The sequence below is a fragment of the Ahaetulla prasina genome, chromosome 5, assembly GCF_028640845.1.
Source record: "Ahaetulla prasina isolate Xishuangbanna chromosome 5, ASM2864084v1, whole genome shotgun sequence".
Classification (NCBI taxonomy): domain Eukaryota; kingdom Metazoa; phylum Chordata; class Lepidosauria; order Squamata; family Colubridae; genus Ahaetulla; species Ahaetulla prasina.
In genome coordinates this window covers 31,776,385-31,802,568 of record NC_080543.1, presented here as the reverse complement: position 1 = coordinate 31,802,568, position 26,184 = coordinate 31,776,385, and the positions used below count along the sequence as shown (strand labels likewise).

The 26,184-nt window shown below is 37.4% G+C and overlaps 1 protein-coding gene across 7 annotated transcripts in view; it reads right to left on the bottom strand.

Annotated features, from left to right (window-relative positions):
* Positions 1-20,283, bottom strand: part of B4GALT4 (beta-1,4-galactosyltransferase 4) — a 41,422-nt gene extending 21,139 nt beyond the window's left edge. The window contains exons 1-3 of one of the 7 annotated variants that reach the window (XM_058185489.1): positions 20,143-20,159; positions 18,234-18,362; positions 17,301-17,483 (exon numbers count right to left, since the gene is read on the bottom strand). The gene's annotated coding sequence lies outside the window, so the exon portion shown is untranslated. The other 6 variants (XM_058185486.1, XM_058185488.1, XM_058185491.1 and 3 more) reach the window with 6 other exon arrangements.
* Between the last annotated feature and the right edge of the window lie 5,901 nt (positions 20,284-26,184).

Sequence of the window (26,184 nt, the reverse complement as noted above, 5' to 3'; positions counted from 1 at the left end):
AATTTACTGTAAAAAACTAATTGTTTTTGACAGTGTATGTGTTTACCATATGAAGCATATGAAAAATGGTTGCAGGAACTCGGTATGTCTAGTTTAATGAAAAGAAGGCCTAGGGGAGACATGATAGCAGTGTTCCAACATCTCAGGGGTTGCCACAAAGAAGAGGGAGTCAAGCTATTCTCCAAAGTACCTGAGGGCAGAACAAGAAGCAATGGGTGGAAACTAATCAAGGAGAGAAGCAACTTAGAACTAAGGAGACATTTCCTGACAGTTAGAACAATTAATAAGTTGCCTGCAGAAGTTGAAAATGTTCCAACACTGGGAATTTTTAAGAAAATGTTGGATAACCATTTGTCTGAAATGATGTAGGGTTTCCTGCCTGGGCAGGGGGTTGGACTAGAAGGCCTCCAAGGTCCCTTCCAACTCTGTTATTATTATTATTATTTCTAACATTTTGTCTCTATATTTATTGGCTCTATGTTTTCTCAACAACTACTCCTTGTTTTTGCAACTTGAAATTTTATGGCCCAATTGCTTCTAAAAAGGAGCAGACAAACCCCTGTGGTTTGTAAACTTAATATTTTCTTTTACATTTTTCAAAGGACCAACTTTTTGAGATGCAATCTGAGATTTGAACAATTCTATATTCTATTTTCCTTTTGCTACTGAATGGTAAAATGCATATGACTATCTAAAAAGGGATTCTATATTTTCCTTTCCTTTTTTTAAATAAATCAATAATGAAGTGGCACTATAAAATTTCTTCTCATTTTTTTTCTTTTAAAGTGCGGAAAAAAACTCCGAATACCAAAATCCCATATCTCTGTCACACCTGTATTAGCAGGGAGAAGGCCAGGTAAGATGTTCCCTCAAAGGCAAGTGATACACTGAGAACTACCACTCCCTATGGCAGGAAGTTCTTGAAGATAAGCGACAGGATTAAGGACTCTCCAACCATCCAGTATGGCGGTATAAAATGAGATATGTAGACCCAGAGGACTTCTGGAAAATAAGTACTGAGTTCTCTAAACTTTAGCCCTGTTGTTACATATCCAGAATCTGATTTCAAATTTAAAAATTTCAAATGTTCCTATATTTTACAATAAAATAGTCTGTGAACTGCATGATCAGAAAATTCAGATTTGTGGGCAATACAAAACAATATCTTCAGCTGGAAAACAGGTATTTTAAACTGATACTCAAAGCAGAGATAGTTTCAAAATATTGTTTACTGGTCTCCTGTTCAAAACACCGGTTTTTAATTTCGAGCACCTTGGTTTATGGCCAACTCTTCAAATTACTGCCACTTCTATAATAACAGCCGCACTGCTATATTCTGCCAAACTGAAGCAAAAGAACTGTGAACCAAAGCTTCAGTGTTTTCATCGTATTTCCTTAAAGCAATTTTTAAGGTTTAAAACAGCAGGTACCATCATTGTTTTCTACATATAAAAGTGAGGCCTGGTTAATAGAATGTGATGCAATACATATGAATCAGATTCCTGTTTGAATGTATATTTAAAAATTAAATTGCATTAACCCAATCTAGATTTTCAAGATCTAAAAATTGGGATAGATTTGCAATACAGGTGATCCTCACTTAATGACCATCTGTTCAGGGACCACTCAAAGCTATGACCGTGCAGAACAAATGGTAGTTCTGGAAGGCCTGGTGTGGTCAGCAGCTACCTAATGTCCGTCAAACTATTTACTAAATCTGCACTACTATTAGTCTTTTCATCGTTCCCATCACCCATCTCCTTCTACTTATGACTGTATGACTGTAACTTTGTTGCTTGTATCATTAAAATTTATATTGATATTGATTGGTTCCTGATTGCTTATTTGTACCCTATGACTATCATTAAGTGTTGTACCTTAGAATTCTTGATGATCTTTTCTTTTATGTACACTGAGAGCATATGCACCAAGACAAATTCCTTGTGTATCCAATCACACTTGGCCAATAAAAAAATCTATTCCATTCTATTCTAATATAGGACCAGCTAGGCACACCTCGTCAGCAGCAAGAGGAAGACAGCAGAGGTCAGCTAAGGGGCAGCAGGGAGAGATAAGAGCAGTGGGAGTGCAGTGCAGTGTCCAGGGTGGCCAAAAAGACAAAGAGATTGTAGAGGGTTGTGAGCGAGGGGAGTTGAAGTAGAGGCAACAAGTAGTGGGTAGGAGACGTGTGAGGTTCTGGCCTAATGACCACAACCAGGATTAGAAAACTAAGTGGTACAGTCATACTGCAATGCTCTCTACATGGGGTTTCCCTTGAGGAGCACCCGGAGGCTCCAGTTAGTCCAGAATGCGGCTGCGCGGGTGATAGAGGGAGCCCCTCGTGGCTCCCATGTGACACCACTCCTGCGCAGACTGCACTGGCTGCCTGTGGCCTTCTGGGTGCGCTTCAAGGTTTTGGTAACTATCTTCAAAGCGCTCCATAGCTTAGGGCCGGGCTACTTACGGGACTGTCTGCTGTCACCGATTGCCTCCCACCGACCCGTGCGCTCTCACAGGGAGGGACTCCTTAGGGTGCCGTCTGCCAGGCAGTGCCGACTGGCAACACCCAGGGGAAGGGCCTTCTCTGTGGGGGCTCCCAACCTCTGGAATGAACTTCCCCCAGGACTCCGTCAACTTCCTGACCTTCGAACCTTCTGCCGCGAGCTTAAAACACATCTATTTATTTGTGCAGGACTGGACTAGAATTTTAATTTTAAATTTAATTTTAATGGGGTTTTATCATTTTAATTGTAATTTTAAATTTTGGCCTATTTAAATAAGTTTTTTAATTAGTGTTTTATCTTGTATTATATTTGTATTTTTATCGGGCTGTAAACCGCCCTGAGTCCTTCGGGAGATAGGGCGGGATAAAAATTTGATTAAATAAATAAATAAATAAATATGGTTTCACATAATAACTATTTAGCAAAGGAAATCCTGGTTCCCCCAGTTGGGGTTATTAAACATGGGCTACCTGTGTGGACATTATCCCAGGATGATCAAGTGACATAACTTTTGCTTCTTTTTTTCATAGTATCAATTTGTGACTCTTGCAGATATTGCTCCATCCAGTACCAACAAGATAGTCAGAGACGTGCAATACTGAAGGTGCAGAAATGAGTTTATTAAAGCCACATACAAAGAGTGAAAGGCTTGCAACTTCCAATTTCACAGCTGAGTCTCCGGAACAAGAAGGTATCAAGAAGGTGCAAAGCCAGAGGCACACATACTCTAACTTTAATGACAAATAGATAGGAAAACTACACAGCTTTGAGGAATGCAGCGATGCATCTCTCTTTAACAGCAGCTAAGTAGAAAAAAAGGAAGTTACTTCAGAATTACACTATGTGTAACCGAAACAATGTAGGAAAACACAAAACTTAATTAATTACATTGACACACAGCTTCTATTGAGGTCTAAGAAGTCAAAATTGCTGAGTTTGCAGGGTTTCCGCTCAGGAACAGCATGCTCAGGTTTGTTTCTCAAACGCTCATCAATTGACAAAAGCTGCTGAATATGTAGTAACACATGTTCTAGTGACTGTTTGGGTAAACCAGTTTTTTCCCCAACTTACTGGCCTTTACATTTGTTGGGCTTCACTTCCTGCGTTACAAATCAGTATGGTCAAGGCAATATTACTAAAAAAAAATACCAAGTGGGGGAAAGCTGTTCCAGTTTATATATTAAATATCTCTCGAAGGTTGACAGGTAATTAACAAAGGTTGACAGGTAATTAAATAAATATGCATTTTTCCAGGGAAATGTAAAATGTGCAAAGTTCAAGATATAAATTGCTGTTTATATCTGTTAAACTACTGAAGTTTGCAGATGATACAACAGTGACTGGTCTCATTTGAGACAAAGATGAATCCGCATACTGACAGGAGGTTGAACAACTAGCCTTGTGGTGTGACAATCTGGAACTGAACACACTCAAAACCGTAGAAATGGTGGTAGACTTTAGGAGAAACCTGTTGTGACCAAGCCCAAGTAGTGATTACTAAACACAATTCAGTCCTCAACAAACTTATTTTATTAAAACAGCTGAGAATGAATTAATTCTTAGTCCAAAATTCTTAATAACCAGTCTTTTGGCCTTATCACCAACCTTGATGTCTTTGGCAACCTGCCAACGGCTTTTCTTGGCAAAACCCCCACAAAGTTCAAGAGATGCTGACAAGAAGCATGGAAATCAACGCTGCTTTTCTACAAAGAACCCAATGACTCGTTGCTGCTCTTTCAAGCCTTATGGGAGTGGCCAATCAACTTCTGGCCTTACTCCTAAGTTACTCCTAAGTTGTCCTTCAGCTGCTCTTGCCTTCTGGCAGTTCTTCGCATGTGTGCACTAGGAACAGGTTCCTCCTGGTACTCTGCCTCTCTGCTGTCCATCTCTGGAGACTCCAGAGTCTGCGCATCACTCCCAGATGGCCCTGGCCCCAACTCTGCCTCTGATGCAGAGCCCTCATCCGGACCTTCCCAACTCCAGGACTGGCCCAATGTCTTCCCCAGCCTCCTCATTGTCTGACTCCGTTGCCACGTCCGCAGGCTGCTGGCGGGCCACAACAAAACCCTCCCATACTATCACCTCTTACAATACTAGACAATGTCCTTCTGGACGTTTGCCAGGATAGGTCTTTGGTAGTTTGCCTAATTGGACTAAGGTTTGCGAGATAACTGAGGAATTTGTGTTGGGAGGCATTTGTTTTACTTTGAGCTGAACGACACTGGGAATGAATTAAATTCCAGCTGTTCGAATAAAGTTTGTTTGTTTTTCCATGGACTAAGTTTATTACTACCTACTTGGGCCTGGGTCACAACAGTATTATTGAGTCTGTCATCTGCACCTCTATAATTGTCTGGTTGGTTCTGCAACCCAACAAGACAGACACAGACTTCAGAGGATAATTAGAACTGCAGAAAAAACAATTACTACCAACCTGCCTTCCATTGAGGACCTGTATACTGCATGAGTCAAAAAGAGGGTTGTGAAAATATTTACAGACCCCTCGAATCATGGACATAAACAGTTTCAACTCCTACTCTCAAAACGACACTATAGAGCACTGCACACCAGAACAAATAGACACAAGAACAGTTTTATCCCGAACGCCATCACTCTGCTAAACAACTAATTCCCACAACACTGTCAAACTATTCACTAAGTCTGCATTACTACTATTAATCTTCTCACTGTTCCTATCACCCATCTCCTCCCACTTATGACTGCATGACTGTAATTTTGTTGCTTGTATCCTTGCGATTTATATTGTTTCCTAGTATGATTTGATTGCTTATTTATACCTTACGACTATCGTTAAATGTTGTACCTTATGCTTCTTGAAGAATGTATCTTGTCTTTTCATGTACACTGAGAGCATATGCACCAAACACAAATTCCTTGTGTGTTCAATCAGACTTGGCCTATTCTATTCTATTCTATTCTATTCTATTCTATTCTATTCTATTCTATTCTATTCTATTCTATTCTATTCTATTCTATATAAGAACCTTAGATTTCATGGCACAACAGTGAAAGAACAGTACATCAGCTGTGAACATACCGGTTATAATGAAAATCTAAATAATATTTATTTATGTTAAAGATTATTTAATTTAGTTTAATTGTTCATGACAATGAATTGTTCTTTCATTTCCTTGTGATTATCTTCCTGATTATGTGCAATGTATAACTAAGAGTTTATCTTTGACTATAAATAACATTAATATAACTTAGGGAAATGAAACTTTGCAATCAAGTTAAATAAGCCTTAAAGTGAGAAAGCTGCAGAGTACTGCTGGATCAGCGTTAAGAAAAATCAATTTTGCAATGCAAGTAATTAAGAAATTTCTCAGCATTCCAACCATAATGTTTGTGTGTGTTTGTGCACACGCATGTGTGTGCTGAGAAACATAACAGAAAAAAGCAAGGATCTATATTGGCTTGATAACATAAACCTGCCATTTGTTTCACTACACTTAGCGGTCTATTCATACAGGACATGCTTTAGCATTTAAAACTAATGGTTTTTTTTAGCAGGAAAGCTGTGGAGGCATAAGCTAATATTAATTAATAAGATAAACTGGAAGAACTATTTTTTAGAACAGATATTCTCTGAAATAGTCATTAATTTCTTATTATTCAATATTAAGACTATGCCATTAAATAAATAAAAAAATAAATAGTGATTTGGGCCTCACAGCCCTGCCATTATCAATCTCATAAGTTAAGGCTTCCCTTGTTGTTGGGAATTTCTGAGATTCTACAGACATATCTTCCATATAAAAGTAATGCCTATTAATAAGGGATGTGGTGGCTCAGTGGCTAAGACCCTGAGCTTGTAGATCAAAAGGTCGGCAGTTCAGCGGTTTGAATTCCTAATGCTGCATAACGGGGTGAGCTCCCATTAATTGTCCCAGCTTCTACCAACCTAGCAGTTCGAAAGCACATAAAAAATGCAAGTAGAAAAATAGTGACCACCTTTGGTAGGAAGGTAACAGCATTCTGTGCGCCTACAGTGTTTAGTCATGCCGGCCACATGACCATGGAGACATCTTGAGACAGCGCTGGCTCTTCGGCTTTGAAACTGAGATGAGCACTGTCCCCTAGAGTCAGAAACGACTAGCACATATGTATGAGGGGAATCTTTACCTAACTAGTTTGGACAATATCACAAAACCATTTCCAAAGCTCTGACCGAAAGTCAGAGGCAATCTTGAAATGTGTTAACAATGTGAGTTAATACTAAATGTATCCAGGAGTGAACATCTTGTCAATCACCTGAATCATCTCTCATCCAGCTGAAAGTCAATGTTAGTAATTCCAATATCTACCTATCTATTAAAAAACAATGGAATTCATGAGAGGGTATGGAGGCAAAAGCAACTATCTCAGGTTTCCAAAAAGTTCCTGAATAATTCACCAGAGTTCTAGAGGAATGTTTTTGGGAAATATAAATTTAAAAAAAAAAAAAACCTTTTGCAGCTGTGATGGTGTTATGTTTGGCAAACAGCAATTTGTCAAAACTATTAAGTTTTGTGGAACTGCATTCCAGAAAAACAAACAATGAAACTGGAAACTGGAAAAAATTTCAAGTACATTATGGTTTCAAACTTCAGTGAAACTGTTCCAGGCACTTCAGAGTTCCAATACAGATATTCCTTGACTTATTGAGTCCAATATTTCTGTTACTAAGTGAGACATTTATTTAGTAAATTTTGCCCCATTTTACAGCCTTTCTTGCCACAGTTGCTAAGTGACCACTGCAGTTATTCAGTTAGTATGTTTGTTAAGTGAACCACTGACTTTGCTTGTCAGAAGGTCACAAAAGGTGATCACAAGACCTTGGGACACTGCAACTGTCACAAATATGAGTCAGGAGAATATTTGTAGCTCAGAGTTGAAATGAGGGGTCCTTGGTGCCCTCTGAGCTTGGTTGTTTTCTTGTAGACATTTCATACCCAATCACTAAGTACATACATGCTTGATGGACATTATCTCACTGATTATCTCACCCAGTTAAAGACCTTGGAGTTTTTATATCTAACGATCTAAGTGCCAAAGCCCACTGTAACTATGTAGCTAAAAAGGCTCTAAAAGTTGTTAACTTAATTCTACGTAGCTTCTTTTCCAAAAACACCATATAAAACTTTTGCTAGGCCAATTCTTGATTACTGCTCGCCTGTCTGGAACCCATACCGTATATCCGATATCAATACAGTTGAGCGTGTCCAAAGGTATTTTACGAGAAGAGTTCTTCACTCCTCCGAAACCAATAAAATACCTTATTCCACCAGACTTGATATCCTGGGTCTAGAAAACTTGGAACTTTGTCGCCTTCAACAGGACCTGGTTTTAGCTTATAGAATCATCCGTTGTAATGTCCTTCCTGCCAATGACTACTTCAGTTTCAACTACAATAACACAAGAGCTACCAACAGATTTAAACTTAATGTCAACCGCACCAGTTTAGATTGTAGAAAACACGATTTCTGTAACAGAATTATCTATGCTTGGAATGCATTACCTACTTTTTGGTCTCTTCTCATAACCCCAAAAGTTTTATTAAAAATCTATCCACTGTTGACCTCACCACATTTCTAAGAAGACTCTAAGGGGTGTGCATAAGAGCACAAATGTGCCTACCGTTCCTGTCCTATTGTTTCTTCCCCTATATATATATATGCTTATACTACCTTGTTTCTCCCCATATATATGTTTATATATTATATAATCTTTTGTGTTTTGCTTGTTATCCTTGTGTATATTGTTATGACAAAATTAAATAAATAAATAAAATAAATAAATAAACATTATCAGTGCCAGTAAGGACTGGCAATTGCTTGGGTCTTTTTGATCCCTTTTTGTCTTGTTGATTGTCTGTTTTGCATAGTCTATAGATATTGTTTATGTCTATGTATCTACTGATGACTAATTTATCAAAGTGCCAGGCTTCTAGAAATTCCCTAGCATTTTTGGACTTGACTTGGTCTATGATGGTCAGTTTCCCAATTGAAACTATTGGACTTATGGTTAAATCTGTCTCTATGTTGTGAAATTAAAAAGTTTCCATCGTATCTTCTGACTCTTAGTTGGTTTTCAGAGATGAGTTCTGCCAGTCTTCTGCCTGTTTGTCCTACATGGTGTTTGTTCCAGTCACTGTATGATGTAGATGAGTCCTGGGGTGTTTTTTTTTCCCTAGGACTTCTGGATCTTTTGGTTTGCTTAGGAAGCTTTGAAGATCTTTATGTAGTTCAGTGGTGGGTTTCAAAAATTTTTACTACCGGTTCTGTGGGTGTGGCTTGGTGGGCGTGGCTTGGTGGGCGTGGCAGGGGAAGAATACTGTAAAATGTCCATTCCTACCCCACTCTAGGGGAAGGTTACTGCAAAATCTCCATTTCTTCCCATTCAGCTGGGACTTGGGAGGCAGAGAATAGATGGGGGCGGGGTCAGTCAGAATTTTTACTATCAGTTTTCTGAACTACTCAAAATTTCCCCTACCGGTTCTCCAGAACTGGTCAGAACCTGCTGAAACCCACCTCTGATGTAGTTGTTGTAGTATGTTGGTGGTATTTGATATGTTCTTGATGTATGGAAGTGGGGGTTTTTTAGCGCTTTTTTTTTTTGGCTGTGCTCTATTAAGCTGAGTAGGCAGGCACTTTTTGATTAAGTTGTGTGGCTATCCATTTTGTTGGATATGTTGAATGTTGCTCTGTTGTTTTTTTTCCTGTTTCCAGGGTTGCTACAATGAGTTTGTGCTCGTCTAAATGAAGTTTTACTTAGCTTCTCTTGTGGGTGGTTAGGTTGTTGCTTTGGTAGTGGAGCATTTGGTTGGTGCAAGTGGTTTTTCTGTAAACGTGTGTTTCTAGTTTGCCATTGTGGTCTCTGCTGATCAGGATGTCCAGGAAGGTTAGCGAGTTTTCTTCTTCTTCTCTGGTAAAGTGAATTCTTCTCTGGTAAAATGAAAATGTGGTTAATGGTTCTATCAGTGTTCTCTAATTGGTCTTTTTTTATTATGGTAAAGATGTCATCCACATATCTGATCCATATTTTCGGTTGTATTTTTGGAAGTGCTATGGCTTCTAGAGCTTGCATGATGACCTCCACTATAAGCCCTGAAAAGGGTGATTCCATAGGTGTACCTTTAATTTGTACATCAGATTGGAAGTATGTGATTAGGCAGAGGTTTATAAGATCCATAATCCTGGGTATTTCAATCTTCGTGTTGGTTGGTTAAGTCAGATGTGCTGTGGAGCAATGTGGTCATGAATTCTTTGGCTACTTCCAGATCTATAGATGTGAACAGGGCTATGACATCAAATAAGGCCATGATTTCGTCCTCATCTATAGTCACATTTCTGACTATTGAAGGCACTGTAGTGAAAAGTTGATGGAGTGTTTGCTTACTCTTGTCAGGTGCCCAAGCTTTTTTATTTAAAAAAGGTGTGGGAGGATGGGTTGGCTGGTTCTCATCCACCACTGTTCTTCTTTGGTAACTTGGCCTTTCTTACTGAAGTCACTGAGAGTTATTTTTATTTGGTTGTCTAGTTTTTGTATTCTGTGAATGTTTGTTGGGATGTAAGTTTCTTTGTTTTCTAGTATTTATTTTGCTTTTGTAAATATTGTGCTCCATCCATAATAACCGTGGTTTGGCCTTTGTGGGTAGGATCATGATGGTCTGGTCCTTTTTTAGGTTTCTGAAGGTTGAAACTGTGAATGATTTTGGTTATCCTGGGACATATTTCTGAGAAGTCTTAGAAGTAGATAGGAATATACAGTTGGTTCACCCAGGGCAAGGGGATGGTGGGCTAGTTGGATATACCATCTTTGAATTCAAGGGTGACAGCATTCTGCCCACATCTTCACTATTCTTAGCCCTTTCCTTTCTCTATTTCTCATAGCCATCACTGTACTACTATCAGTTATACTATTGTCTTTTTTTCTTCTTGCCCTTGTGTGGAACATGCATATTTTATGCACACGTTAGGACCATACTAGCAAGTTTCCATTTAGATATGGATCCTCCAAAACAGTCTCTCCCACTCATGGAATAGTTAATGCCATTTGTTTTGTGACTGTTCAATGTTATAATCAGTGGTGGGTTGCCCCCAGTTCGGACCGGTTCACAAGAACCAGTAGTAAAACCAGTGGTAGGTTCTGCCCACTGACCCGGATATCGTCATAGGCAATCTGTGCATGCGCAGAAGCTTCTGTGCACTCTCCCGTTGCGAACCGGTAGTAAGGTAAGTAGAACCCACCCCTGTTTATAATGGCACTGAAAAAAGTGACTTATATGCCATGTTTGAATTCAAGGGTGACAGTACTGTCTTATGATTTTTTTCCACACCATTGCAGCATCCCCATGGTCACATGATCAAAGTTTGGATGCTTGGCAACTGGCATGTATTTCTGACTGATTGCAGTGTCCCAGGGTCATCTGATGACCTTTTGCGACCTACTGAGAAGCAAAATTAATGGGGAAGTCAGATTCACTTAATAACCATGTTACTAGCCTATCACCTGCAATCATTCACTTAACAACTGTGGCAAGAGGGGTCATAAAATAGGGCAAAATTTACTTAACAACTGTCTTACTTAGCAAATTTTGGGCTCAATGATGGTTATATGTCAAGGACTACCTATAAAAGGGAACACCCAACTCCTCGTAAACGTGAAGTGTGGCTGCAGCAACAACGTAATCGGTAAGACATCATAAGTAAATACATTAATCACTTTAAACTAAAGGAAGTTTAATTACATCCTTAAGGAGCAAGTTTGTTCTGTCAATATTAAACAGGTTAAACAGGTTAAAACATTACAGGCCCTATTAAGCAAAGTTCTCTGAAAGTAATAGGTAAAGCAACTTTGCTGGGTCAAGCTTAATCACATTTTAAATATGTCAGAGAAGCGAGCACAGTTGTACTAAAAATAAAGCAGAAATAGCTGGAAGTACAGAGAGATCCCATGAGGACAGAAAGGATCCTTTATGACAGAATTTGCATATTAAACATACTTCAAGAATTCAGCTATATCTTTAAAAAATAAAGATAGTGGAAAACATTCAGAGTGCAAATTTTTTTAAAAAAGAAATGCTGCTCTCAAATAGCACATAATATTAAAACAAAACAATCTGTGCCTCAGACCAATCACATTATCTATCCTGAAACTGAACAGTAAAAACTGCAAGTGAATAAAAAAGGAGATGGATTTCAATCCCAACTTGCTAATTGGTAGAATAAACCAATTAAGTTTTAGTTAGCTAGAAAACATATACATATCTCTATCTGGGCAAAATTTACCTGAGAAGTTAAAGTAATCATAGTTATTTGTATTTGATTTTTGTAGAGGCTTTTCCCTATCCTCCAATTCTTCCTATTTATCTGGCATGTTTCCATTTGGAAAGTATGATCAGATTGTGACACAGATTTAAAAAATACAGCCTAAGATTCTTTCTGTTATCAGGTTTGTTGACAGAGAAATTAAGAATCAGATAGAGGTCTTATTTAATTTCATTTGTGCATAAATATTGCCAGAAATTCAAATTCTCCTGATTAGATTGCTACTATCTGAAAGATTACTTCCTTTTCAGTAATTTCAACTAGCAGACTGCAACTTTTTCAAACCAAAAGGCCTTTCCAAAAAGAACAGCAGGCCAGAAGTAAGAGCCAATGAAAAGTAAAAATAAATGTTGCTTTGTTGAATTTAAATATGTTTTTAAAATTAAACTCAGTATATTTAATATAACTTATTCTATACATATTTCATAATTTCTCCCTTTGGTCATACTGCAAATTAATTTGGCCAGAACTCAAAAAACACTTCCACAGGATTTGGATTCCCGCTCAAGATATGTAATCACACCAGCTGTCCTCTCTTTCAACCTCTTAAGAGCACCATTTTTGCATACTTGCCTTGTATATTATATATAATAACCTCTCCTAATGTTACTTGCAGATAAAATAGCTGCATATGGCTGGCATTTATTCATTCATTTGTTCGTTCATTTGTTCGTTCGTTTATTCATTGCCTTTAAGTCAAATTTAACTTCTGGCAACTGCCTGGACTATTCCCTGCAGTTTTCTTGGCAAGGATTTTTCTTAAGTGTTTGCCATAGTCTCCTTCCTTCTGACAGAGAATCAGAGGTGAAATGCTCCCGGTTCGGACCGGCTTGCGCGATCTGGTAGTGATGGAGGCTGCTGGTTCGGAGGACCGGTAGCAAAAATCCCTGGCCCCGGCCCCCCTGCCTCTGCTGAGCCGCACCATCAGCAGAGGGTGGTTTTTTTTTACTTTTAAAAGTAGGTTTTTCTTCAGCCTTTAAAAGGTCTTTAAAAGTTAAAAAAAAAAAAGCCTTGAGACTTCTGCTGGCAACGCAGGCTTCGTGGACGTTCCTTTGGGATCGTCTGCCCTGGGTTTCGTCAAACCATCCCTGACAGCGTAAATGGGCTGTCAAACGGTTTGGAATTCTCTCCCCCGGGAGAAGGGGGAGGGAAGAGTGGTCAGGTTTGGGTAGAGCTCCCCGGGAGCCCCTGGAATTTAACCAGGGGATCGAAGGGTGAGAGCTCCCCTTTAGCCTGATGAAGCTCCGTGCCCAGGGTGCTTCTGTTTATACAGAACGAGAAGCCGCGACCATCTCTGTGCCAAGATTTATTTTTAAAGAGAACTCAACACAGACAGAACAAAGTAGGAGGAGTAGCAAGAATTTGCAAGTAATAAATCTTAACTTCAGCTCTTAAATAGCTTTCCTTTGAACTAACTTTCAACGTGAGTGGATTTAAAATGGCGTTTGCAATATACAAAGGAAAGTGAAACTATAAAAGGACAAAGGAAGAGAAGAACATAACAAGCTACTTTTTAAATGGAATGAATAAGAACTGTTAAAGATTTTTTTTTCTTTTTACCTTTTTCTTTATCACAATGTTTAAGAAGAAAAGTTTATTGAATTTTTTTTTTCTCTTTTTGGTAGATTTTACAGTTTAAGAATGGCTCTTAAGCAAACAACTAACTACTAAAATCTTGGAAACTTCTTCACTTCAAATATGGAATTTATTTTTTTTTAGGAACTTTTGGAGACTTATCTTTTCTTAATAAATTTTTAAACAAGAGATTTTTACACCAATATATTAAAGATTGGAAATTCTTTATTGTTAGATGTTAAGCTGATTGGTGAGCAGATGGTGGAAAATGTGTACGATAGAAGACAAGGGGAAGGAGAATGCTTAAGATGTGATTTTGATGGTATTTTTTTTTAAGATATATATATATAGGGTTTAATTTTTACAACTGACTTATTTTGGGTATAAGGTGTTACTATTTGATATATGTGAGGTATAAAGGAATGGGAAGATGGAATATTGTTTTGGAGGACAGATAGAAAAATTTATGGATGTAATGTTGGTATTTGGTTAAATAGAATTTAATTGTTATAATTGATATATTTTGGATATAAGTTATAATTTTAATAATGTTATTTGACAGATGTAAGGTAAATTGAAGAAATATTAATATTAGCAATGTTATTTGATTTATGTAAGTGATATTAAAGATATGAGAAGATAGAATATTGTTTATTTTTGGAGATTGGATAAAAATTTAAGAATTTAAGCTGGAAATATGAATTATATTTGGGAGACTGTTTAAGGAAGAAAGGTATATTATAAAAGAATTTCTTATGAATACTGGAAGATGGAATATCGTCTTGGTCTTGATCGATGAAGATTGGATATTAAAAACTATAAGATTCTGAAGACTTCAGGAGTGGAATGGATTGATATATATTTGGTGTTAATTGATGAAGATTGGATATTAAAAACTATGTATTTTATTGATGAACTGGAAATACTAATTTAATTGGAAGATTCTGAAGATTTTAGGAGTGGAATGGACTGATATATAATGGACTGGAAGAAGAATGTACTTTTTGTTTCTGGAAGGGAGTTAAGGTCTTAGAGAGGAGTGACTATGGATTATGACTTATGTTGTATTTTAATTTATGATTGTTAATCTTATACCCTGTACTTTGTTCTGGGAAGTCTCGGGGGTGGGAGGGGAGGGAGGGAAGGGGAGGGGGAGATGTAGGATCAATGTAAAGGAATGATTGAAGATATGTAATTAAGAAATAGAAATAATTTGAAATGAAATCGGGCTGCTCAGCTACCATTTCAGAAGGGAATGGAAAGGGAGAGGAGAGAGTGAAGGAAGAAAGTAGCTAGGAAAAAGAGAGGTAGAAAAGGGGGAAAGAAGAGGAAGAAGAAAGGGGAAAGAGAGAGGGTTAGAAAGGGTGGAAGAGAAGAGTAGGAAAGGAGGAGAGGATGTAGAAAAGCGAAGGAGAGGAAGGATGAAGAAAGTAGAAGAAAGTAGAGAAGGGAGGAGGAAAGGTTTGTTAAGGAAGGAAGTGGTAGCTGGGAAGGGCCGAATAAGTAACAAATGAAAGTTAATGACTAATGTTGAATAAGAGACTGTATATTGAATAGGTTGTTGGAAAATGGAAATAAAACTTTTTTACTAAAAAAAAAGAAATAAGAAAAAAAAAGAAAAAAGAAAAAAAAAGTTAAAAAAAAGCCTTTGAGGATCCTGCCCCTCAGCTGAGATCGGCAGAGCCTTTAAACTTTAAAAAAAAATTTTTTTTTAAGGCTCTTCTGGCAAACCCACCTGAGTTCCTCATCAGCAGAACCTTAAAAAACATGTTTTCTGTAGAAAACATCCTTTTAAGAGATTCTAAGGCACTTAACTGATTACTGATTGACCACATGGCTTTTTTCCCAGCCCGAAAACCCCAGTTTCACTTTCAGCACCAGACAGAACTAATCTAAATTTAGCTAATCTATTTCATCACTGAGCGACTAATGCTGGCTGGCTTTGCTGGCTGAGGAACTCTGGGAATTGAAGTCCACAAACCTTAATAATAAAATAAAATATTTGTGCAGCTTTCTGAGATTTGGTGTGTTTCTGTAGTGTTCACTCTAACTATACAAACACACAAAATCTCAGAAAGCTGTATGTGGTATTGTGTGTGTGTGTGTGTGTGTGTGTGTGTGTGTGTGTGTCTGTTGTGTTGTGTGTGTGTAAAGTGTAAAAGTTGGTTTTTGGTATCTCTTATTGTTTTTTATACTTTATTATTTTTATTATTTATTGTTATTGGCCATGCCCACCAGTCATCTGACCACCAAGCCATGCCTAGCAATTAAGCCACGCCCACAGAACCGGTAGGGAAAATTTTTAGATTTCACCCCTGGAGAGAATGGCTCCCAATGATCACCTATGCCTAAGACAAAACTAGAACTCCCTGGCTGTCTTGGCATGTAATGTACAGAATAAAAGCCAAATGTTTTACACAAACATCTCAAAAGAATTTTGCCTTGCAATTTTGAACAAGAAGATGACTATAATTGCAGTAACAATAAAGCCAAACTTTTATTTGGCTTGAAATGATAGTTTCATTTTATATTCAACATATTAAGCCATTTTTACTCCATAGAGTTAGTTGAAGCACAGCACATAATGTGAAGATGATGAAACATGCATTTCTGTCAATTGAATGTTTCTATTTTATATGCTACATGAACACAACATTAAAATAAAATTTGTAAGGTATATTGGCAATTGGCAATTAAGCATGATCACCAATACTGTAATTATAAGCTGTTTCAGGAATTAAGTCTCATCATTTACCAGCTAAAGTCCCTTCATTTCATATGGCCCTTTGCAAGCTCCAGTATAGTTGTCACTTGTTATGATCATGTTTCTAATATAGACTTAAGGGCTCCATACTACTCAGTAGCAGATGACCCCAACAAAACAGAAATGCTAATAAAAATGTAAGTATGTCTTGTTATCCACGCACGGCTCACTTAACCTTCCACAACAGGTTCTTGCTGTTGATTCTAGAGCTCTAGAACAGCTCAGTAAAATTTAAATAAATATTTAAAATATATGGTTATTATGTACATTTGGATTTAATTCAGCTGTGGTTTTAATGGATGATCTTTCCCCCTAATTAGTATGGAAAATCAAAATGTTATTGTCATTACTTATCTGAAATTACTTACCTGAAATTTTACTTTCTTCCTTAGAAAAAGTACATTTCCACATATCTTATTTTCTCTCCCTCTCATATATATATGTATATATGTACATATATACATTCATATTCATATTCCGTGTTAAGTTTTTCTGAGTTTTTATGATTCATCTATTTTTCATTTTAAAAGAGCCATAAACTTCCAGGTTATTTAATATTAACCAGCAGTTTGTCATCAACAGTAAAAATAAATAGCAAGAAAAGATGAGCAGCATAATTTTTAGATTTCAGAAAGAAAATTAGAAAAAGAACTAATCAGAATACTGAATTTTAAAAAGTAACAGCGTTCCAGTTTGCAAGACAGATAGAGAATTGTGTAACTACAATTACGCAATTCTCTATATGTCCTGGAAATTGCAATGCTGTTACTTTTTAAAGGATAGGACTTGCAAATGACAGTTGTAAAAAATCTTGATGATCACTTATTGGCAGGAAAAAGTTGGGGGTTGCATCTCTTTGCTATTATTTAACAGTTATTTCTATAATCCAGATCTAGTAGCTCTATAAATACAATTATTAAATGTATCTTTTTTTACTATGAACTTTCTGAAATATCAATTGTTGGGATTATGTTTAATCCTACTGGAACTGTATTTAATAAACACCTATCTATACCTTTTTTTACTGAAATAATAAAATAATTGAAAAAGGGGAGACATTACTGACAGTAAAATTTTGCAAATATTAAAAAGACTAATTTATTGAGAGCCAGTGGATAAAAATACCCAGATATGGTGGCGCAATGGTTAGCGTGCAGTACTGCAGGCTCCTTCTTCTGCCTGCCGGCTGCCTGCAGTTTGGTAGTTCGAATCTCACCAGGCTCAAGGTTGACTCAGCCTTCCATCCTTCCGAGGTGGGTAAAATGAGGACCCAGATTGTTGGAGGCAAGAGGTTGACTCTGTAAACTGCTTAGAGAGGGTTGTAAAGCACTGTGAAGCGGTGTAAAAGTCAGTGCTATTGCTAGACTTATATAGACTTATTGCTAGAAACAAGAAGACTATTAATTCTAGTCCTACCCTGATCCACATTAGTTGGGCAACTTTGGCCCATTTTCCCTCAGCCCTAGGAAGAAATAACCACTTCTGAAAATGTTGTGAAGAAAACTGCATGGGTTTTCTAGGCTCTCATCTGAAACAGAGATCAACTTAAAGATAACCTCCATCCCCTTAAAAAAGAGATAGCTTTCTATCTTAAAATATCCAGCATGGCTTATAAATTTCAATAAATTTTTCCTATGATCCTAACATGATTGTGTTTAGTTACATTTAATTGCAGAAAGCACAAACCGAATACTATTAAAAAACAAAATAACAGAGGCCACATTCATATACAATTGTACATGAGCATACACCCTGGTTGCTCTTCAAAAGCTAAAAAAACTAAAAATGATTTTATAAGATAGATGTAACCATTTGTACTGTTCCAAATGTCACCAAAATACGATTCCAAACAACTCTCTCAGAGTCCTAGTATGATGCTCCCTTTCCTGCTAGGACAATAGTGGTGGGATTCAAATTTTTTTACTACTGGTTCTGTGGGCGTGGCTTGGTGGGCATGGCAGGGGAAGGATACTGTAAAATCCCCATTTCCTTCTGATCCGTTGGGACTCAGGAGTCAGAGAATAGATGGGGGAAGGGCCAGTCAGAGGTGGTACTTACCGGTTCTCCGAACTATTCAATTTCTGCTACCAGTTCTCCAGAACTGGTCAGAACCTGCGGAATACCACCTCTGGACCATACTTCAGAATTATTGTTTACCAATCCTGGCTTATTAACAGGAGCAGCAAACTAAAATAGTGATTTCAGAGAGCACATTCATTAACTTGTCACATTGAAGGAAAGAGTCAAACAGAATCAAATGAGCTATAAATGTTGTAACCGATGTGATTACTTATCATTTACTGAACTAGGTATTCAAAACAGAAATGCATATTATCAGTAATCATATATGAACAGCCTGGTGAAATTAAAGAGATTCATACACATTTCCCCCAGTGTGTGTCTCTGTGGTGTGTTCATGTATTCCCCAAATGTACAATATATATAAAAACCACTTTTCTTATAGACTCCCTAGAATAAAACCAAACAGAATCGAGCATTTAACAAAGTCACCTGGGGTGATATTTTTTTTAAAAAAAGTATCTCACTTCAGTCCCTAAATGCCTCATGTCATAGAAAGTTCATCTTTTTCTTTGAGCTATTTCAACTTCTGCAAAACTCCAGAAACATGCATTTTATTTAAAAAAAAAACTTTAAGAACTTTTTTCTTACAACTTATATCTATTTATGACAAGAGAGAAAGTGGATGGTTTTGTTTTGTGCAATATTAAAAAGATAACCTCTTACCCCACTTTTGTTTGATTGGGAACCAGTATGATGCCCATTACAACACCAAATATCTGGCAACATAGTCCCCTCTTAAATTGGGCATTTAAAAATTGGCATTTAATTATCTGGTAATAGCTCACTGAATGAGTTGTTGAAATGTAGTGGCAGTGGGGGGAGGTATTTGTTCCTTTTCATTTCATGGATTTTGCCTGGCACTGCTCACACATCTTAACTGAAAACAATAAAGCTTTATACTCTAGTTCTGCGCTCAGAACCAAATCCCACCTCTCTCAGCGAATTCACTTCCAGATCTACATACATGAAACTGATATCAGTGCACTCATATTCAGGAGTAAGTACATCTGTTCAGTAGCCTTCCCACAAAGAGAAGCATGAAGGGGTAGCCTTGCCATACCACCTCATGCACGACTATTCCGACCTCCCTTTTAATTGAATCAGGTTTACTCCGGGGGAAAAAACGGATCAACAGCTGCAGCTGTACTCGATTCACATTATATTTCTCTAATGTCTACTATGTATATTTATCCATGTAGGACGGCTGTAATATTGCCATTTATCCTTATCTTATTTACTACCCCTCTTATTGGTATTGGTATGATGATGATTCTGTTGTTTTGCATGTACACTGAGAGCTTCTGCACCGAAGACAAATTCCTTGTGTGTCTAATCACACTTAGCCAAATAAAGTATTCTATTCTATTCTATTCTATTCTGAGGATTCCTCTCCCAACAAACATTCCTAACATCCCATTACAACACGATATTTCTTGAGAAGTCCACATGGGTCCGAGAGGAAACCGAGTTAAGTGTTAAACACCCGAAACCAAACATTCCTCCTCCTCCTCCTCCTCCCTTGCTTGCTTGCTCGGTACTCACGCTTACGCGTTGCTGGACCAAGCGCTCCTTTCCGTTCCATCGCCCCCTCCTAAGCCCCGGGTTGTCAGCCGAACGCCCCACCAACCACGGAGAGGAAGGCAGAACGGCCACATTTAGCAACCATAGAGGCTCTTCCCTGCAAGTAGAGCGTCACGGTTCTTGGTCCCGCCGCTGTGGTCGCCTAGAAACGGGGCCTGGCAACAGATAACTCTCTCTCCAGCCCACCGCTTTCTGTTCGACACGTCTCTTCCCGTCTTCGGTATCTCTCTCCCTAGGAGGCAGTCTTCGCAGCATGGCATGAAAGCTACCCGTGCCTTAATTATCATTAAGAAATGGCCATGACCTTCATTCGTGGGACACTCGCTTTCCATGCTGTGTTCGGAGCCGCTCGTTTCGAAAGCCTCCGCGTTCCCGTTTCTTCTTTGGCGTAAGACGTAATCGTAGGAAAGCGCCACCTGAGGCTGATGAGGCTCTTGTCAAAATTGAGGGCAACGAAGAGTGAAGCCGTCTTTCGAGTTCGGCAATTAAATGTTGGGCGGTGTAGGAGAGGATTGTTGCGTATCTCAAATGGCTGTTTTGTGTTTCACTCAGCCCCCACCCCCGTCCCCCCAAACCGCCTCTGGGATGGATTTTCAATCGCAAACCTAAAGGCTGATCCGACTTGTTTCCTCCATTCCTTGCTCTGGATTTAAGAGTTCTGGAGAATTTAAAAGCTCACAAAACGTATGGGCTGTAATAACAGTTGGAAAGGGTCTTCGACCCCCTTATTCAGTGAACAAATCATATTTATTCACTGATTATGTTTGTGTGTCGCATCACAGCAGTCAGGTCTGAGTGGAGCACAACAAAACTAAAAATTAAAAACAGAAAACAATATAAAGCCCAGTGCTGCAATCCTGGGAGCAGATAACAAAATTTCTTTGAATACATTTGCCATTAGGCAGTTCTCTACCCTCTGAATGTATTCCATGAAGGAAGCTGTCGAACTGTTCAGTTAGAAACTTTCTTGTTTCTTATATTCGAATAGAATTAGTCTCCATGTAATGTAAACCCATTATTATGTGTCCTTTATTCTGAAATGACAAGAGAACAGAAAAAAGATATCTGTGTTGTATCCTTTCAGGTTAAGAATGCTTAGGTTGAGATGAGCATTTCCCCCCATTCATTTATCCATCAGATTTATGTTCTCCTCCTTTATATTCTAATTAACCTTTTGTGCCAAGTCTGCCTGCCTTCACTAGTTTTGAACAACAACATTAACACTTTTTTTTATCCTTTCTCTGAATTTGTCTAGTTTTCTCCAAACTTTTTAAAACTGCAGTGTCAGGAAGTGAATAGATTCCTTGAAGTGAGTTTACAAAAAAAACGGGTGTACTGTTACTTCCTCTAAATTTGGAGACAATACTTTTGTTGATAGAGCTTAAAGCTGCAATTGCCTCCTTAGGAGCCAAATTTCACTGCTGACTCATATTAGTTTGCAATCAATTACTATTGTTTGCAGTGAGATCTGTGGGATTCAGCACTTTCTAATGACAAAGCTATGTCCTGTTGCTTCAGTGCAAGCTTTGCCCTTTTCATGCATATGTATGATGTCATGTGTGTATAAAAGGAGTAGAGCTTATGCCACATTGGCAAAAGAGTGATTTAATTATTCCCTCTTTGACCTCCCCTCTTGCCAATTACTAAGCCAGGTATATCTTATTTGAATTGTTTCCTAAGAAAAAAACTTTGCATTTCTCCCTGTTAAATTTCATGTCACAGAAACCCAAATCTTGTGGCACACTAGATTGTATGATACGATTCCTTATTCCAATTTAATGAAAATTACTAATGAATAGATTTGGGGGTTAGCTCTGTAAAAACAATCATGTAATCCAGTTCATGCTTAATCAACTTGATGTTGTGGGACATTTTTCAAATGTTTTGCAGAAATCGGGAGCTAATATATTGACAGCATTTCCTCAATAAATGAAAGAAATTGCCAATCAAAAAGTAAGGTTTGCCTAACAAACTTGTTCATGATTCACTATTGCAATGCTCTCTACATGGGGCTCCCCTTGAAGAGCACCAGGAGGTTCCAGCTAGTCTAGAATGTGGCTGCGCGGGTAATAGTGGGAGTACCACGTTGCTCCCATATAACACCTATCCTGCGTGGCCTGCACTGGCTGCCCGTAGCCTTCCGGGTGCAATTCAAGGTGTTAGTGCTCACCTTTAAAGCGCTCCATGGCTTAGGACCGGGCTATTTACGAGACCGCCTTCTGCCACCGATAGCCTCCCAACGACCTGTGCGCTCCCACAGAGTGGGCCTGCTCTGGGTGCCATCAGCCAAACAGTGTCAGCTGGTGGCCCCCAGGGGAAGAGCCTTCTCTGTGGCAGCACCGACCCTATGGAATGAGTTACCTCCAGGGCTGCGTCAACTTCCTGACCTCTGAACCTTCAAACGGGAACTGAAGACTCTATTATTTAATCGAGCGGGCCTAGCCTAAGTATTTTAATTTAATTTTAACTTAATTTTAATTTAATTTTAATGTATTAATCTATTTATAATTTTAAATTTTAAGGGTTTATATCGGGTTTGACCGTTTTAGTAAATTTGGCATGTTAAATATTTCGTTTTAAATGTATTTTAAATCTGGGATTTTTGAGTATTTATGTGTTTTAAATAAGGCTGTACACCGCCCTGAGTCCTTCGGGAGAAGGGCGGTATAAAAATTTAATAAATAAATAAATGACAGATCCATGCTGAGATGTAGTGTATAATATACTGTTTTGTAGGCAGTTATGAACTGATCTGTTTATGATTGGCTCTGGAACCTTCCTGAGTATTAGCTGTAAACTAAGTGGTTTACAGTGCCCCAGATTCCCCTTTTTGAAAATAGTGACATTTGTCTTCCTGTTGTCTGGGACGTCATCTTTTCTCTGGGATTTCCAGAAAAGAAGACCAGACCACGGACTACTTTTTCCAATGTCTCCAGATGAAATTCACATGGGCCTACAGATTTAACACAATGAAAGTAAATGGAAATTCTCTGACCATGTTTAATTTCAGCTGGTTCATACTAGTCTTCATAGTTTCCTGATAGAACATACATATTTTCTTAGAGAAGGCCAATCTTTTCTTTGTTATTCTTTGCATTTTTCTAACATTATTGAGCACCTGGTATAGTTTTCATTTTCAATGCCATATATTTTGAGAGCCAGGAAACTCTGCAGATTAGTTTGGCTGCTAGTAGTTCATTTAGTTCACACTGTCACAAACTAACGAGGAGGTGAATTAGTTTCACATCCCTTCACATTTACATTTTATTATGTTTTATAGATCTAAGTGAAATATTAACATATGTTGCTAATCCATGTTATGATATGCCATATGCTAAATAAATAAACTTTTTCAAGTTATTTTGAATATATCTAACAACATCCTTTTTAATTCATAACATTGTTCATCAACCTCAACTAATTGTGAGTTTTAGGTTTTTTGCAACAATTTTACCATTCCAGGATTCCTATATAGTATTATATTCCTTTCTCAGTTCCCTAGACTTCTTATCAACTTCTTATGTTTATTACAGTATTTTCAGAATGTCTTTTGCTATCCCAATCACTAAGGTTTTTGGTTTTTTTCCACAGATTATACTGGCTTTATAAGGTCTTAGTTGTAATGTATATAAAATTAATGCAATTCTAATTGCTTTGAGTAAAAACAATGAGCTGTGTACTTCTGTGTAAGATAGAGGCAATACTGTTGAGGTTTTTCAAAATAGTTGTACTAAGTACTACTTTTATCCTACAAGTTTAAAAAACATTACTTTGTTAAAGCTCCTGCCTCAGTATGGATTTTGTAATTTTTGTTGAATAAAAACAAATAGTGACTTGATCTATCTGCAGATAAAGCACATTCATGGGAGGAAGAATTACAACAACATTCCAAATAAAGACTTTGATATGTACACCATTAAACATGCTCTAAAGGCCGGAGGAACCAGAAGCGTTGCGGCGAGACTGGCTGGAAAATAGCGAAGCTCTGATGAGCTTCATGAAAATCCAGCCAGACAAACCGCTGCCGGGGGGGGGGTGTCTTCGAATCATCTTGGAGGGACGGTAAAGAAAGAGAGGCACCTTGGAAGACGAGAAACAGGAAAGTCCCTTGAACAGTTGAAGGCAGCTCTTTGATCTGGCGGTGGGGGTGGTGGCCATTAAAATGACTGCTCTAAGCTGGGACAACCGGACTAAGCTTTATGCAGGAACGATGTTTGAATGGAGTATTGTTACTGGATGAACGATTGGCCAACTCAAAGGTAAAAAGATTTTTTTTAAAAAAAAGTTTAAAAGAGGTCCAAGTGTGAAATAAGTGGCTAATTGGCACTTGGGAATTTTAATTGGAAGGAAAAAAACAAAGACTTAAGACTAAAGCCCAAAAAAGAAAACTTTCTACCTGGACTTAAAATTGGATTTGGAGAAATCAGAAATCATACAAGAAAAAGAAAACGGAGAGAAAGCACTTTTTAATAATAAAAGGAAAAGCAATTGAAGAGAAAATACTTTCTATGTGGATTTAAAAGTGATACCTTGTTGCTTGGGGATTTATGCATTGAAGAGAGAAATCTGCTGGTAGAAAGAAAGCACTACAACGAACACTTTAAACATTGAAGAAATAGTATGAATTTTGGATACGGTAGGAAATTTTAAAGAGTACTTGTTTAAACAGCTGGATCTCGACTATGAAAACAAGTGAAAAAGAATAAAGCTTTAAACTGGAACGATCTAGATAAATATCTGAACTGGACACTACTTGGAAATTTTAAAAAAAGAGACACTACATGGACTTGAATCTTAACTACACATAAATTAAAATTTAAAATTTTTTTTGAATTGACAACATGCAACATTGGGAATATGAGGAACTAATGGAAATGCCTAAAACGGTGCGTGAAAGTTATTAAATGTGAAAATAACTGAAATTAAGATACAAAATTGAAATGCTAGTAAATGAGGAAAATAATTAATTGATGTTGGAATAAGAAATCAGGAACTAAAGAAAATAAGATATGGAAGGTTAATTTAGTTAAAGGGTTTCAATATAAAAATGGAATAACCTGAAATACATTGTTAATAATTAAAAACTGTGATGTGGATTTTGAAAATATAGTTATTGAGTGGAGAAAAAAATCAGGGTTGCCCGGATACCATTGTGGAAAATATTGAATTGAAAATGAATACAACAATGGAGTGAGAATGGAAAGAGAAGTAGAGGGGAGAAGGAAGAAGAGAGGAATGAGAGTGTGGAATAGAAGAAAGGGAAAAGGAGAGAAAGAAAGGGAGGGGAAACGAGTAGGAGAGAAGGTTAGAAACGGAGGAAGGAGGGGGAAAGGAAGGGGAAGTAGAGAAGGAGTAGGAGAGGAGGAAAGAAGAAAGTAGAAAAAGAAGAAGGGAGGACAGGGAAAAAGAAGGAGAAGAATTGTTGTAAAACAAGGGAGATGAAATGGTAAAAAGGCAACCCTGAGCATGCTTAAATTTATTAGGATGAAGAACGAATAAATATGAAAGTTAAAAGAGAATATATATGATTAACAATGGATAAGATAACTAATTGAAATAATATTAAGAAACTAGGATTTGAGATGGATGGTGATGCTGTTTATATAATAAGTATAGAAGTATTAAGATAAGATAAAAAAGTAGGGAAAAAGAATATTTTGGCAAAAATTGTAACTATGTAAAGTGAATTTGGATATGATATGATGTATAAGATATGATATGGCCAATACTCTGTTCATAAAATAGGTGTGTGTGGGGGGGAAATAAAAAATAAAGTTTGATTGAAAAAACATGTTTTAAAGGCCATTAAATTAAAGTATGTTTTCTTTAAAATAAAAATAAAAAGCAACATGTAGCAGTTTGCTACCACCTTGTGGCTTATCCATGCATTTTGCTGATACTGTCAAATCAGGAAGAATTGGATCTTCCCTTTCCTTTCATAAAATTGTTATGTGTCACTTTTGTACATACATTATATTAAATCATATTCAAAGAATAACACTTTTAATTTTTAATCTGAATTCAGAAAATTGTGATTTAGTACAAAGTCTGCTCAGCATTGTTAATAGCATTTCTTATTAAATAAACAACAAACATGAAAAAAATTATTAAAATTGTAGAAACTTCAGATAGTATTTTTGATTAAACTCAATTTTAATATTTTATTTATTTTTTGGTAGCATTAGCAAGAGCAGTAGCACTTAGACCTATATACCACTTCATAGTACTTTAGAGCCCTCTCTAAACAGTTTACAGCATCAGCATATTGCTCCCAACAATCTGAGTCCTCATTTTAGTGACCTCGGAAGGATGGAAGGCTGAGTCAACATTGAGTTGGTCAGAATCA